This window comes from Typopeltis vanoorti, chromosome 4, assembly GCF_054136105.1.
Source record: "Typopeltis vanoorti isolate ZY-2024b chromosome 4, IOZ_Tvanoo_1.0, whole genome shotgun sequence".
NCBI lineage: Eukaryota > Metazoa > Arthropoda > Arachnida > Uropygi > Thelyphonidae > Typopeltis > Typopeltis vanoorti.
In genome coordinates, this window is record NC_143552.1 from 104,476,424 (window position 1) to 104,490,419 (window position 13,996).

General features: G+C 39.8%; 1 protein-coding gene across 1 annotated transcript in view; it reads left to right on the top strand.

Annotated features, from left to right (window-relative positions):
• Nucleotides 1-13,996, top strand: part of LOC150107569 (uncharacterized) — a 613,086-nt gene that overhangs the window by 346,728 nt on the left and 252,362 nt on the right. The gene's annotated exons all lie outside the window — the stretch shown is intronic.

A 13,996-nucleotide genomic window follows, 5' to 3' on the forward strand; every position in this document is an offset into this window, starting at 1 on the left:
AAACATTCTTATACTTAATAAGAATTATATTCTTGTATATGATTATAATTGCTTGTTGAGTATAATATATTTTCTAACCTAGTGGGAAAAAACTGCCCACAGCTAACTGTATAATAACTTTGGTTTATATAAGTTCTCAAAATATGCAATACAATATTTTGAATTTTTTGAATGGAACTTTAATACTTCTCCTATTTTATTCTCTGCAGTTGGATTAGCAAGATTAATGCTTAATAGATCACTTCTAGGAAATCTTCCTTTAGGCTACTTTATCAAAAATATTTATTATAACTTGTTATTCAGCACCAGGCTGAATTTTACAACAGAATTTGAAAAAAAAAAAAAAAAATAGCTGTTGCATTATTTTCTTAATCTAACACTTACCAGATTTAACCGCCATATTAACATCAAAATCTACCACATTGAACATATATAGAGAACTGTTTTCCATTACAAGTCATGCTAGCCAGGGGTGAATTCTTCATGCTTGCTGCGCAAGCTCATTACTTGAGAAAGAAGTAATATTTATTTGTTAATAAATGCATGCATTCATAAGCATTCCATTTAGGCTTTTATTTTTGTAGACAGAAGACATCTTAATCTTGTGTAGAAATAATTGAGCTTTGCGTTGTGTATCGAAGGCTGATGCTTGCTTGTCTAGTCAAAGCTACCGTGGCTTGCTCGGTTGTGGGAGCTTCCAGGTCCTCACTGCAGCACTGTGATTTCATGTGCGTGCATAGCCATTTCCACTCCGTTCATGTCATCTCATTCTGTTGCTTAAACACAGGATATATGCAGTCAAAGTAACTTCAGCCAGCCTTTACAAGTGTGTGTGTGTGTGTGTGTTGCTTGGGAAAATTAAGTTACAACCAACTTTTTATGACAATGTTATTGACCAGTTCATAAAGAAGAACTGTAGGGTAGAATTTCTATTCAAGTAGGTCAGCTAAATTGAAAAAGATAGAATATCATATGTTATGTAAAATAAATGTTGTATTTGTATGATTAAATGTACATCAATTTCTAAATATGTAGTTTTAAATGGTCAGTAATTCATTATTTTGCTAATCAGACTTCAATTGCACCTCTCACTCCCTCAATGATAACAAGAGCAAGCGTGAATTTCAAGACCAGCATTCACCCCTGATGCTAGCCTTATTTTATTAGGAAATCCATAATTCTAATACACTTAATATAAATGCTTATAAATTTTCTATTTTTTTTACAGTTTTGAACAAGGAAATTAAATATATATATATATAAAGTGGATATCTTCCAAAATATTAGGATATGTTATCAGAATTTTGTGCAATATATTTCAATGTTCAAATGCAATCCATCTGTGTATGTAAGAGTTGGGTTGTATTTGAATATGGAAGAACACAAGAACTGGGAGAGATTGTTATTCTCCATACAATTAAGAGTGCTAAGGCAGGGAACATAGAGTTGTTAGGGTGGAAGGTAGCTGGGATGGCTAGCCTCTTGTGAGCATAGTCACTTGGGATATGGGAGGATATATGGTATATTTTGAAATTAAGTGGAGTCTGAGGGTAATAATAGATATATGAATTATATTATACTTGAACAAGAAATCATATCCTTGTTTTAATCTTTCACCCAAGAGTAAGCACACAAAGTTTGCACATGAAGTTTCTTCATGACTAGTCTACTTAGTATACAGAGGCTGTTGACTTCAAATGATTTGCCTCAGTATACTATAATACAAAAACGTTATGAGAAGACTCACTGCGCAGACTTCTTTTGACCATTCTTGAGGTCACATCATTGGGTGCTAGACCTAGAAAAATACCAAGGTTAATTCAATGCAGAATTCATATATTTTCTACATACAAGTATGTATACGAATAGTGATAATGCATTGATGTTTCTCTAGTATAGATACAACTGTCAAGAGTATCAGGAATAATGGGAATGAATTAGTGGCATTGATAACCTCAACCTATCTAAGGTTTATTGAATCAGCAAAACTTGGATGACAGAAGATGATGTCCTGACAGGAATAAAAGTAGAAGAGTTTAGCATGTTTTGGCAGGATAGGTTGGGTAAATGGAGTAATGGAATATTTCTTATGATAAGTAATCAGATGCATCCTCTCAGGTAAAATAATTTTGAAAGGAAGCAGCACTAATGGGTCTGAGAGCACATGGTGTTGAGGCAGAAGTGAACAGGACAAACCATGGTATGTAATAGAATGTTGTTATAGGCCAAGGAACACAGAGGGTGATGAGCAGGAAGTATTTAGGCAAATGTGTTTGACAAGCACAAAGTGGGTGATCATTATGTGAGATTTTAAGTATACTGATATAAATTGGGAAGAGAAAACAGCATATAGTGATAAGGAAATAAGGAATGCATTTCTGGCATTCTTGAGGGACAAATATCTTAGGCAATGTGTGATAGAGTCATAAGGATGATGAGTTTTTAATTTGGTCCTAGCAAAAGTGGATCTGTTAGTTATTGAGATGCTATCCTTGTCCCAAGATGATGAGGACCATATAGTCTTGACTTGGAGGATGAACAGAGAAGATGAAGTATCAAGGAGAAAGCAGTTTATATGGAATTATAAGGCAGATGAATATAATAGTCTTAGAAACAAACTTGAGGCTGTTTCATGGATGGGAAAATTTTGAAGAGAGAGACAGATCATTAGTACATGAGAACAAGTTAAGAAATCTGTTTATAAATTAACATGATAACACAAGGAAAAGAGTGAATAATAGTTATTCAAAGGCCATATATTTCAACCTGAAAATTACAGGTTGTCATCAGTTGCATCAGGCAGTTGGATACAAAGTAGAACTCAAAGAATGGATTAATTTAAAACATTGAGAGTTGTGTGATGTTATACAAGAAAAATGCCAAGGAATAACTGAGGAAACAATGCATTATTAATTTAAAAACTTAATGATATGTAATTAGAATAAGACTCTCCCATATCTTTAATAGTGGGAGGCAGTTGTTCTGATTCAAGTTTGGATATTGGATTAACCCTTTGTTGCTTTTTTGAAATAAAAATCAGAACAAGTATAAACAATAGTGATATACAGGTAATGCACAAAAAAAATGGAAACACTAAGCTATCAAGTTGTGTTCTTGGTAGTTGAAATGCAGTGTCTATGATGCACCAAACACAGATACAGTTGATATGTATCTGTGTGCGTGTGTGTACATAACATTCCTAGGGACTTGTGTATAAAGGCAAACAGAGGCCTGCCACTATTTATTGCATGTTAGTATGGAATCAGAGAGGATCTCAGTGACTTTGAAAGAGGTGCGATTGTTGAACCCAGGCTGGCAGGTGCATCTATGACCAGGACAGCTGAAATTGCACGTTAGTCAAGGAACAGTCTCTAAGATTATGTCAGCATGGCAGTTGACAGGACCAACATCATCAGCGAAATGCAATAGTAGACAAAAGTGCTTACTGCAAGAGAGGGACGTTTAAGCATTAGTACATTGTACCATGAAAATTAGGTGGGCTACTGCTGAGAAATTGTGCGAAAAATTCAATACTGGTGGTGAGCAACCCATTTCAACAAAATATCTACATTGGGAACTACATCAAGTTGGATATCACTGTCGGGTTGCCCTCCACAAGCCTTTGATCTCTTCCATCAATGCATGTCATCACATGCATTGATGGAAGTGAGCTACACAACAGTGGAGGGATGTGATATGGTCCAATGAATCTGTTCACTTTTTCTGCAAACAGATGAATGTTTATGCAGCATCAGCCAAAGGAAACTTACCAGCCAGAGTTCTGGTTTACAACTTTGAAAGGTTTTGTTGGTTCTGTAATGGTCTGAGCTGCATGGTTTGGGTCCACTTGTTGTGAAAGGCAAAGTAAATGGTGCACGTTATCTTTCAATCATACGTGATCATCTTCATCCCATATTGAGTGATGGACTGCATTTGAGTGGTTATGGTGTGAGTCGCTTGGAGAGACTGCTGCTGGAAGGTAGAGAAGTGAATAGAGAGAATGAATCAGATCAAGTGGGAAGTGATGGAAGAGTGGAAGAGAGTAAGACAGGAGAGATTGAAGAGGTGGTTATGAATGGGGAAGTGAGTGGTATGAGTATAGAAAAATGAGAGAATGGGTGCACAAGAGGAGCAGGGAAACGGGGAGGCTCAGGGTGAACAGGGGTACACAGCATGAGAAAGGTGGATGCTCCAAGAGGAGATGAGCATGTGTAGGTAGGAAAGGAATGGGATGACCAGGGATCAAGAGGAAACAGTTGGAATTGAAAAGAGTTTTAAAATGAAGAAGCAGAAAGGGAAATGGCTCCAGTTGAGCATGGAGAGATCACATCGAGTGAGTGGTATCAGTGGAACTAGCTGTAGATCCAGAAATGAGCTGTTGTGTTTGTATACAAATGCTAGAAGTATAAGAAACAATGCAGATGAAATGGTTGCACTAATTGCATCTGTTCACCCAAAAATTGTTGGAATAAGTGAGACATGGTTGGAAGAGGATGACATCTTGACAGGAATAGAGATGGAAGGGTATGATGTGTTTTGTGAGGACAGAAGGGGTAAAAAGGGAGGGGAAGTGCTATTGATGATAGAGAAAGAGTTAAGTCCAAATAAAGTAGAGATGCAAGAGAGATATAGTGCCAGTGGTTTTGAGGCAGTATGGTGTGATATAGAGGTGAATGGAATCAAATACTTGGTGGGGTGTTCTTATAGACCAGGTAATGTGGATGGTGGTGATAATGAAATGTACAATCAAATTAGCCAAGTAAATGAGAAAAGGGTGATCATTATGGGTGATTTTAATTATGGCAATATAGACTGGAATGATGAGATAGCAGCTGGAAGTAAAGAAAATGAGTTTCTTGAGTTTTTGAGGAATAACTACCTCAGACAATATGTAACAGAGGGCACACGAGGATTGAGGGTCTTGGATTTGGTCATCTCATCACAGGATTTAATTATAAATGAGGTGTCAAATCATCCACCAATTGGTGAGAGTGACCATGAGATGATTACCCGGGTGGTTGCCTGCAGTGCAAGGACCCCTGTGAGAAAAAGGGTATATGTGAAACTACAAGGGGGGGGGGGTGATTATGAAGAGCTCAGGAGACAGCTTGCAGATGTAGTGTGGAATAATGAGGAGTTAGCTGGAAAAGAGATCAATGCAGCTTGGGGGATTTTCAAAAAATATTTAGTAGATGCAATGTCTAAATGTATACCATGGGTGAGAAGGTTAAATAAGGTTGGTGTGAGATGGATGAATAAAGAGATTAAGCATGCAATACAGAGAAAAAGGGCATTGTGGAGGCAGCATAAGAGAAGTGGAAGTAACCAATTTCATGAGGTCTACACAGACCAGGCAAGGAGGGTGACTTGGTTGGTGAGAGTAGCTAAAGATAGGTATGAACAGCAGTTAGCTAATGAAGCTAAAAAGAATCCTAGGGAGTTTTTTCGATATGTAGCCAGCAAAAGAAAGAATGATTATGGAAGGATGACATTGATTGGAGGAAATGGTATAAAGACAGCTGTTGCAGAATGTGTGGTGGAGATACTTAATGAGCAGTTCATAAAGATCTTCCAATCTTGTGAATGTGACTTCATGGAGAGATTAAGAGCAGTTGATGATGGGGAGGAGAGACTGACTGTAAATGAGCAAGAGGTGTTTGGGGAGTTGAGTAAACTAGATGTTAATAAGGCTGTGGGACTTGATAATATATCACCACGTATTCTGAAAGAATGTGCCTGGGCGTTGACACCTGCCTTAACATATTTTTTTAATATGAGTCTTGCACTCAGTCAAGTTCCTAAGAAGTGGAAAGAGGGCAAGATTGTGCCACTTCATAAAGTGGCACAATTTTGCATGATTGATTGAATGATTGAACTCAAGCATCAAACTATAGGCCTATCTGTGTGTCAGGTGTTGTGGTTAAGTTGTTGGAGAAGCTTGTGAGAACTTGGATCCAGAGTTGGGTTGATAACAATGGTATTATCTTTGATGGACAGCATGGACCTTGGACAGAAGAAAAGGATCCACAGTAATATACTTAGATTTTGGAAAGTTTTTTGATAGAGTACCTCATGATAGGTTGACAGTCAAACTAGAGCAGATGGGGTTGGATATTAGATTGGTGAATTGGATTGGAGACTGGCTGTCTGATAGGTATGAACAAGTTGTGTATGGAGGAGTGATATCCATGAAAAGGAAAGTCGACTAGTGGAGTACCTCAGGTGTCTGTTTTAGGTCCATTACTGTTTAACTTGTATATTATGATATATAGATGAAGATTTGGATGGAGATATTCAGTTGTTTGGAGATGATGCAAAGTTGGGATGAACCGTAAAGTGTAATGAAGATGTTGTGGCCTTACAGGAAGACTTGAATAGATTGAGTGATTGGGCACAGAAATGGGGATGTGAATTCAATGTTGCAAAATGTAAGGTTTTAAAATTTGGAAAACAAAGATGGGATGCAGAATTTGCTTGGTGAGAATATATTGTTGGAGGTAGAGGAAATAAGAGATCTGGGGGTGACAGTGGATAAGGATCTAAAATTTAGGGGACACATCGCCAAAATTGTGAAATCAACACAATGGCTTCTGGGAATGATGCGGAGGACACTGACGTGTGGAAGTAGGGAGATTCTTGTTCCATTGTATAAGGCTTTGATTAGGCCACACATGGACTGTTGTGTCCAGATTTGGTCACCGGGTTTTCAGAAGGATGAAGAGATGTTGGAAAGGGTCCAAAGGAGACTGACTAAGGTAGTTTCTGACCTCTGGAATGTCGAGTATGAGGAAAGATTGAGAAGATGAAATTTGCAGAGGCTGGTGGACAGGAGGAAGAGGGGAGATATGATAGAGACCTACAAGTTGGTAAGGGGTTGTTATAAGATCAATGGTGGAGAAGTTCTACAGAGAATAGTGGGGGATCAGGGGAGAACCAGAGGTCATCCTTGGAAACTGTATAAAGAGGGTGAGAGTAGAGGAGTGAGAGGCAGGTTTTTTTTGTGCAGAGTTGTGAATGATTGGTATGCTTTGCCTGAGAGTGTGGTGTCTGCAAGGAGTTTGAGTGTGTTTAAGACACAGTATGATGAGATGTGTGTGTGATAAAAGGACCTCCCAGATGAGTCTTTGACTCCATGAGATCTTGGGGTGGTAATAATAATAATAATTGTCACACTTTTCTCCTATGCAGCCATCGATGTTTAACGTATATTTCTCTCATTTATCAAGCAAATACAGTCATCCAGTGGTTTGCAAAATGTGACGGTGAAGTGTCCTGCCTGCTATGGCCATCTCAATCACCAGACTAGAACATTTATGAGAAATTTGTAGCAAACGCTCAGACAATATTTTCCACTTCCAAAGAACAAAAGTAAATTAATCCAGTTTCTGTCAGTCGAATGGTGTAGAATTCTTCCTGTTAAGTTCGAAATACTGACAGTTTGTCACTGTTTCCATTTTTTTGTTCTTTACCTGTATTACTTTTCTAACACTCACAGAGATACAAATTTGGAATAAAAGATTCAGTTTTATTCCAAAATTGAGGTCTCTTGGAAGGAATGAACAGCCTAAAACTCAATCTATCCTTCCAACCCACCATACCCACCAACTTCCAACCTCCATCAATACATAGGTTTCTAAATGGATGAAACAAATTTGCATTTTTTTTTTCAAATGATCATTTACACTTGTACAATATGTCTCCCTCTGGCTGTTTATTATTATTATTATTACGTGACACCTCCAGTCCAAGGACTCATTGAGGGAGGACACCTACTCTACAACTCTCTATCTCCAACACTCAATCCACCAACTACAACGAACCACCCCATCTGCACTAATGCCATCTACTGCCCGCTACCACCACTATTATTTTCACAGACAATCACAAACATCCATGCCCTCAGCAAGATTCGAATCCACAGCCTTTTGGCTGGAGAGCGGATATGCCAACTACTCGACCAACCAGACCTGCATTATTGTTTTCACAAAAATGAAGCAAGTAGCTGAATTTATCTAGTTTTCATAGTTTTACAATAAAACTGGAATAAAAAGTAAAAGGTGAATTGACTAGCAATCTTTCTTTTTTTTTTTTTAAATGTACCTTGAACATTATCTAAGAAAAAAAACAAATATAGTTCCTGAAATGTATTGTTTACTCATTTCTTTTTTTTCGATTTCTCTTTTACTTTCATATTTTTCCATGATAAACTCAAGATACCTATTAGTCTCAGCAGCAATGTTTTTTCAAAGATCATCATAAAAAAAAAAAAGCTTGAAATAATCATTCTTAATTGACTCTGTGTACAGTAGTGTCTCTGCACTGATTATCACCGACACCGCATTTACTTGCATCAAATTGTTCAATGAAAACCCTTTTCTTTTTTTCAGATCCATTCAGTCTTTAGTTTTTTTTTATATTTTTTTTACTTTATTTATTATTATTATTATTACTATCATCTGACCTCTATGGAGTCAGAGATTCATCGTGGAAGGCACACAAGTTGCACACAGTGCTCATCCAACCGTGCCTTAAACTGATTCAATGTGTTAGGTCCACATTCACAACACACTTAGGCAATGCATTCCACTCACAAATCACTTCTTCTTCTTCTTCTGCAGCTTCTCCCACTTAAGTGGGGTCACTGTTGATGATGAGTCTCCTCCACATCCTCCTGTCTTGGACTGTCACCACATCCAAGTTCTTCATCCTCAAGTCCTCTTCTACCAGCTCCCTCCATCTCTTCTTTATTCGCCCACGCTTCCTCCTTCCTTGCACATCCATCTGCATGACCCTTCTTCACACATATTCGTCCTCCCTCCTCATCACATGACCAAACCATCTCAACCTTGCCTCCTATATCTTCGCTCCTAAGTTCATAACTTTCACTGTTCCCCTCACATAGTCATTCAGATGATGATCCTTTCTGGTCACACTGTGCATCCACCTAAGCATTCTCATCTCTGCTACTTCCATCCTGCTGATGTTATTTTTCCTCAAGGCCACAGTTTCCATAGCATACGTCATAGCTGGCCTCACTACTGTCCTATAGATGTTGCCTTTCAGATTGATCGGCACCCTCTTATCGCATAACACTCCAGCCATCTCCCTCCAGTTCCTCCAATCTGCTTGTATCCTGCATCCCACTTCCTTCTCAGCTCCTCCATCTTCTTCCACTGTTGAACCTAAGTATCTAAAGTCCCTCACCTTCCTGATGATATTTCCTTCCAGCTCCAGATCTGTCTCCTGGCCACCGCCCACTGTGCAACACATATATTCTGTCTTACTTCTGCTCAGTCTCATACCTCTCTCTTCCAGTACTTTTCTCCATCTTTCTAGTTTAGTTCCCACTTCTTCTCTTGAATCTGCACACAGCAAGATGTCATCTGCATACAACATTGTCCAAGGCACATCTTCTCTCACCTCCTCCGTCACCACCTCCATCACAATATTAAACAGAAACGGACTTAATGCTGACCCTTGATGCAAGCCAGCTGTTACTTGAAACAGCTGGCTTGCATCAAGGGTCAGCAGCTGTTACTTGAAACTTTCTGTCTGTCCCAGAGAGGTCCAAACACTCGTCTTCATATTTCTGTACATTTCCGCACCAACCTGACATATTTCTCCGGAACCTTCTTCTCCCTCAGACACCTCCAGACTTCTTGCCTTGGCACTCTATCGTATGCTTTCTCTAGATCAATAAATGCCAGATGTAACTCCCATTGTTTCTCTCAAAACTTATCCATCATCTGCTGTAACCCAAAGATACCATCTGTTGTTGATCTACCAGGCTTCATGCCTGGTAGATCAACAACAGATGGTATCTTTCCTTTGCAATCTCCACCTCCTTCTTCAATCTTCCATCAAGAACCCTTTCTAGGATTTTCATTGTGTGGGACATCAACTTTATTCCTCTGTAATTTTTACAGTCTTGTGCATCCCCTTTACACTTGTAGATGGGGACAAGAGTACTCCCCCTTCATTCCTCAGGTATATTTTCCTGTTGGCAAACTTTCATGAACAGATCTCACAGCAGGTCAGTTCCCTCTTCTCCCACTGCCTTCCATGCCTCCACTGGAATCCTGTCGGGACCCACCGATTTTCCATTCCTCATCCTCTTCATGGCCTCTGTCACTTTCACTCTACTGATGTTCTGCACCATCCCCTCAGAAGGCTGCCCATCTTCTCTGTGAGCACTTGCATTTTCCTCATTCAAATGACCCTCAAAGTATATTCTCCATCTGTTTCTTATGTCCACATCCCTCCATAATACTCTTCCTTCAGCATCTTTGATCTGCCTCACATGTAAGATGTCCTTTGCTGCTTTATTTCTACATTTTGCTAGTTGGTAAATTTTTCTCTGTCCTTCCTTTGTTTCTAATTGATCATACAGATCTTGATTATACCATGGCCTTCGCCTGTGCCACAAATCTCTTGGCTTCTTGCTTTCTCTCTCTGTCCTCTTCCACTCTTGACTCATCCCACTTCTCCTTTGCCTTCCTCTTAGCTGTCACTGCCACTTGTACATTATTTTTCCACCACCAACCCTCCTTCTGCTCTCTAATCTTTCCACATGTCTTACCAAGCACCTTGATTGCACAGCTCAGGATTACTTTTGAATTATGTTTCCACCAATCTTGTACACTTTCCATTCCATCCAAAATCCTCTCTAACACCCTCTCCCTAAAACGATTCCTCACACTCTCTTCTTTTAAGCGAAATCACTTAATTGTCTTCATCCCATGGCTTCCAGAGGTTCTTATCTTCGATCTTATTTTAAAGTCTGCGCACAGCAGTCGGTGTTGCTGTGCCACTTGATCTGTTGGAATTACTTTAAAATTTGTCACAACCTTAGGATGTTTTCTTCTAGTCAAAATGTAGTCAATTTCTGAACTGTTGTTACCACTCCTAAATGTTATCAAATGTTCTTCCCTCTTGTAGAAAAACGAGTTCACAATTGCCAGATAAAACGCTACTGCAAAGTCCACAACCCTCTCTCCTTCCTGGTTCATCATTCCCACTCTGTGGCCACCATGCACCCTTTCACAGTCTCTATTCTGTCTCCCTATGTGTCTGTTCAAGTCTCCTCTGACAATCACCATCTCATTTTCTTCCAGTTCCCTCATTTCTTCATCTAACACGTCCCAGAACTCATCTTTCTCCTCTGCTGTACAGCCAACTTGCGGGGCATATACACATAATACGACCACCCGCTCTTCTCCAAGACCCAATTTCATTTGCATGATCCTATCATTCCTTCTACCCACTTACAGTACTTCGCCCTTCATTCTGCCACACACCACAATTCCTACATTTCTTCCCTCATTATTCACTTCAGAGTAGAACAATTTATATCCATCTCCCAGTTCCTTTCCCCCCTCCCTTCCACCTTGTCTCCTGCATACATAAAATGTCCAACTTCCTCTTCCTCATCATATCTGCCACCTCTCTTCCCCTTCCAGTCATGCTTCCAACATTCAGTGTTCCCACTCGCAACATCCTCTCCACCTGCTGGGCTTGCTTCTTTAACTGCACCTGCCCTTGATGCGGTAGCCCTTGTCCACTTCTCGCAGCTGTAGGGCGATGTGGCTGCGCATCACTTAAGGGGTATGCCCTAGCCCTTATATCATTTTCTCTTTGACTCATATCAGAGCTAGAGCTGGCAGTGAAGTTTTACGACTGGATGCCCTTCCTGACATCAACCCTTGCCATTTATCCGGGGGTGGGACCGGCACCTATTGAGGCTAGCTTGCCTCCTTCAGTGGCTGCATAAGACAAAATGACTTAGCAAGATAGGAAAGATTCACCCCTAGCCCTCGAATACTCTAATAGCATCAGGGGGAAGGAGCAAGGAGAGGAGAAAAAAGCAAAGAAAGAAGGGAAGGGACCAGTCTACAGAATAATATAACAGATGTATATTACATGAAGTAAGGCATGGTGCAGCATCTGGTACTTCAGGTTTGCCATGCCCGCACTCACTAAAGTGAGCCCACTCACGAATCACTCTCTATGCAAAAAAAACTGCTGCACACTTGGAATCTTGTTCTGACCCTATCTCTCATTCTATGAAATATCTTTTCCATGTCCACCTAATAACAAGCTTATATGTCTCAATCATATCCCCATCTTCCTCCTATTCATGAGACCTTGCAACTTACATTCTCTCAATCTGTCCTCATACTCCACATTCCAAAGAACACTGACCACCTTTGTGAATATTCTCTTGACCATTTTTAACATATTCTCGTCACCATGTGAAAAATCCAGCAACCAAATCTGTGCACAATAATCCATATTAGGCCTGATCAAAGCCTCATATGGATAACCATAGAGAATACTGCTGTTATCTATTCTGTATCCTGCTTCTTACAAATCTATCCAGTACCTTCACCACAACTCCAAATATACAGATTGGCCCATAATTTGAAGTTATAGCCTTATCACGACCTTCATATGGTGGAACATTTTTACCCCCATTCCACTCCCTTGGAACCTGTGCTGTTGTAAGACTCTTAATAAACAGGCATGCAAATGCTACGGCCAATTCCCTGGAACATTCCCTTAATTCTCATAGAAAGGCTTATACACTGGTTATACATAATTATTAATTGACTTAAGGAATTCACAACGTACAATAGAATATAAATTAAATTAAACTTTAATATATATTTCCAATATTTCGACAACGTCACGTTGCCATTTTCAAGGAACTTACAATAAAGACACGTGCACGCAGGCACTGCGTACAGTAAATAAGGACGAAGCAGGAAGCTACCGTTTCTCCTAAACCTCCTGATGGTGCCCCTTAGTGGGCTATATAGGTATTCTTGGCTGTTGGGCTGAAGGTCTCATGATGTATGTCTCCCAAATTTGGGGCAGTCACATGCAACCAAATTTGTTGAGGTTTGGCATGTTTCTTAGGGCTGAGGCTGATTCCATGAAAGAGCTTTCAAACTAAAACTTGCTACGGTGTATTATTGTGGCTTTCTTCCACCATATTCTATGGCATGTATCCAGAGCATGGTCTGCAAGACCAGAGTGGTTATACTGGTGAAAACGGATGTAGTCCTTGTGTTCTGAAATTCTGATATTCACTGTCCTGCCTCTTTGGCCAAAGTAGGACAGCTTACAGCTGTAAGGGACCTAGTATACATCAGATAGGTCTAGGGGAAGTTGTTGGTCTTTAGTGGAGCGGATAAGGGATGCCAATTTTCTATATGGTCTGTAACAAGAGGTCAAGTCATGTTATCTTAAGATGTTGGTAATTTTTTCCAAGGTGCGTCAGATGTAGGGAATGGTGATGGATTTAGTGTAATCCTTGTTGTGAAGGGGGGGGAGGGTTGTGGTTTACTGGTTTCAATATTTTTTGGAATTTTTTTTTAGGAAGGGGGGGGGGTAGCCATTGCCTGAGAAAGTGTTGAGGATGTGATTTAGTTCAGTGGTTAGGGCATTGTCATTTGAACATATTAGTTTAGCCCTGTTGTATAGGTTCTTAATAACTCCATATTGTTGTGAGGCTGGGGGGGGGGGGGGGAATTGTTGGTGAATGTATCTGCTTGTACGGGTGGGTTTTCTATAAACTGAGAAAACCAAGGTACCATCAGGCTGGCAGGTGATTAGTGTGTCTAGGAAAGGGAGGCTGTTGTTTTCTTCTTTCTCCAGGGTGAACTTTATTCTGGGGTGTTGGTTGTTTAAGTGTGTTAAGAAGGAGAGGAGTGTGTCAGAGCCATGTGGCCAAATAGTGAACACATCATCAATGTAGCAAAGCCATATGATTGGTTTTTGTGGGGCAGAGTTTAAGGCTTTCTCTTCAAAAGACTCCATAAAGAAGTTGGCCAAGTGTGAGGAGAGTGGTGAACCCATGGCTGTCCCCTCTATTTGTTTGTAGAATTTTCCTTGCCAAATGAAATAGCCTGAGTTTATTGTGAACTGAAATAGGGCTGAGATATCGGGAGAAAATTTAGCTTGGATTAGCTCTAATGTTTCTTTGAGTGGGACA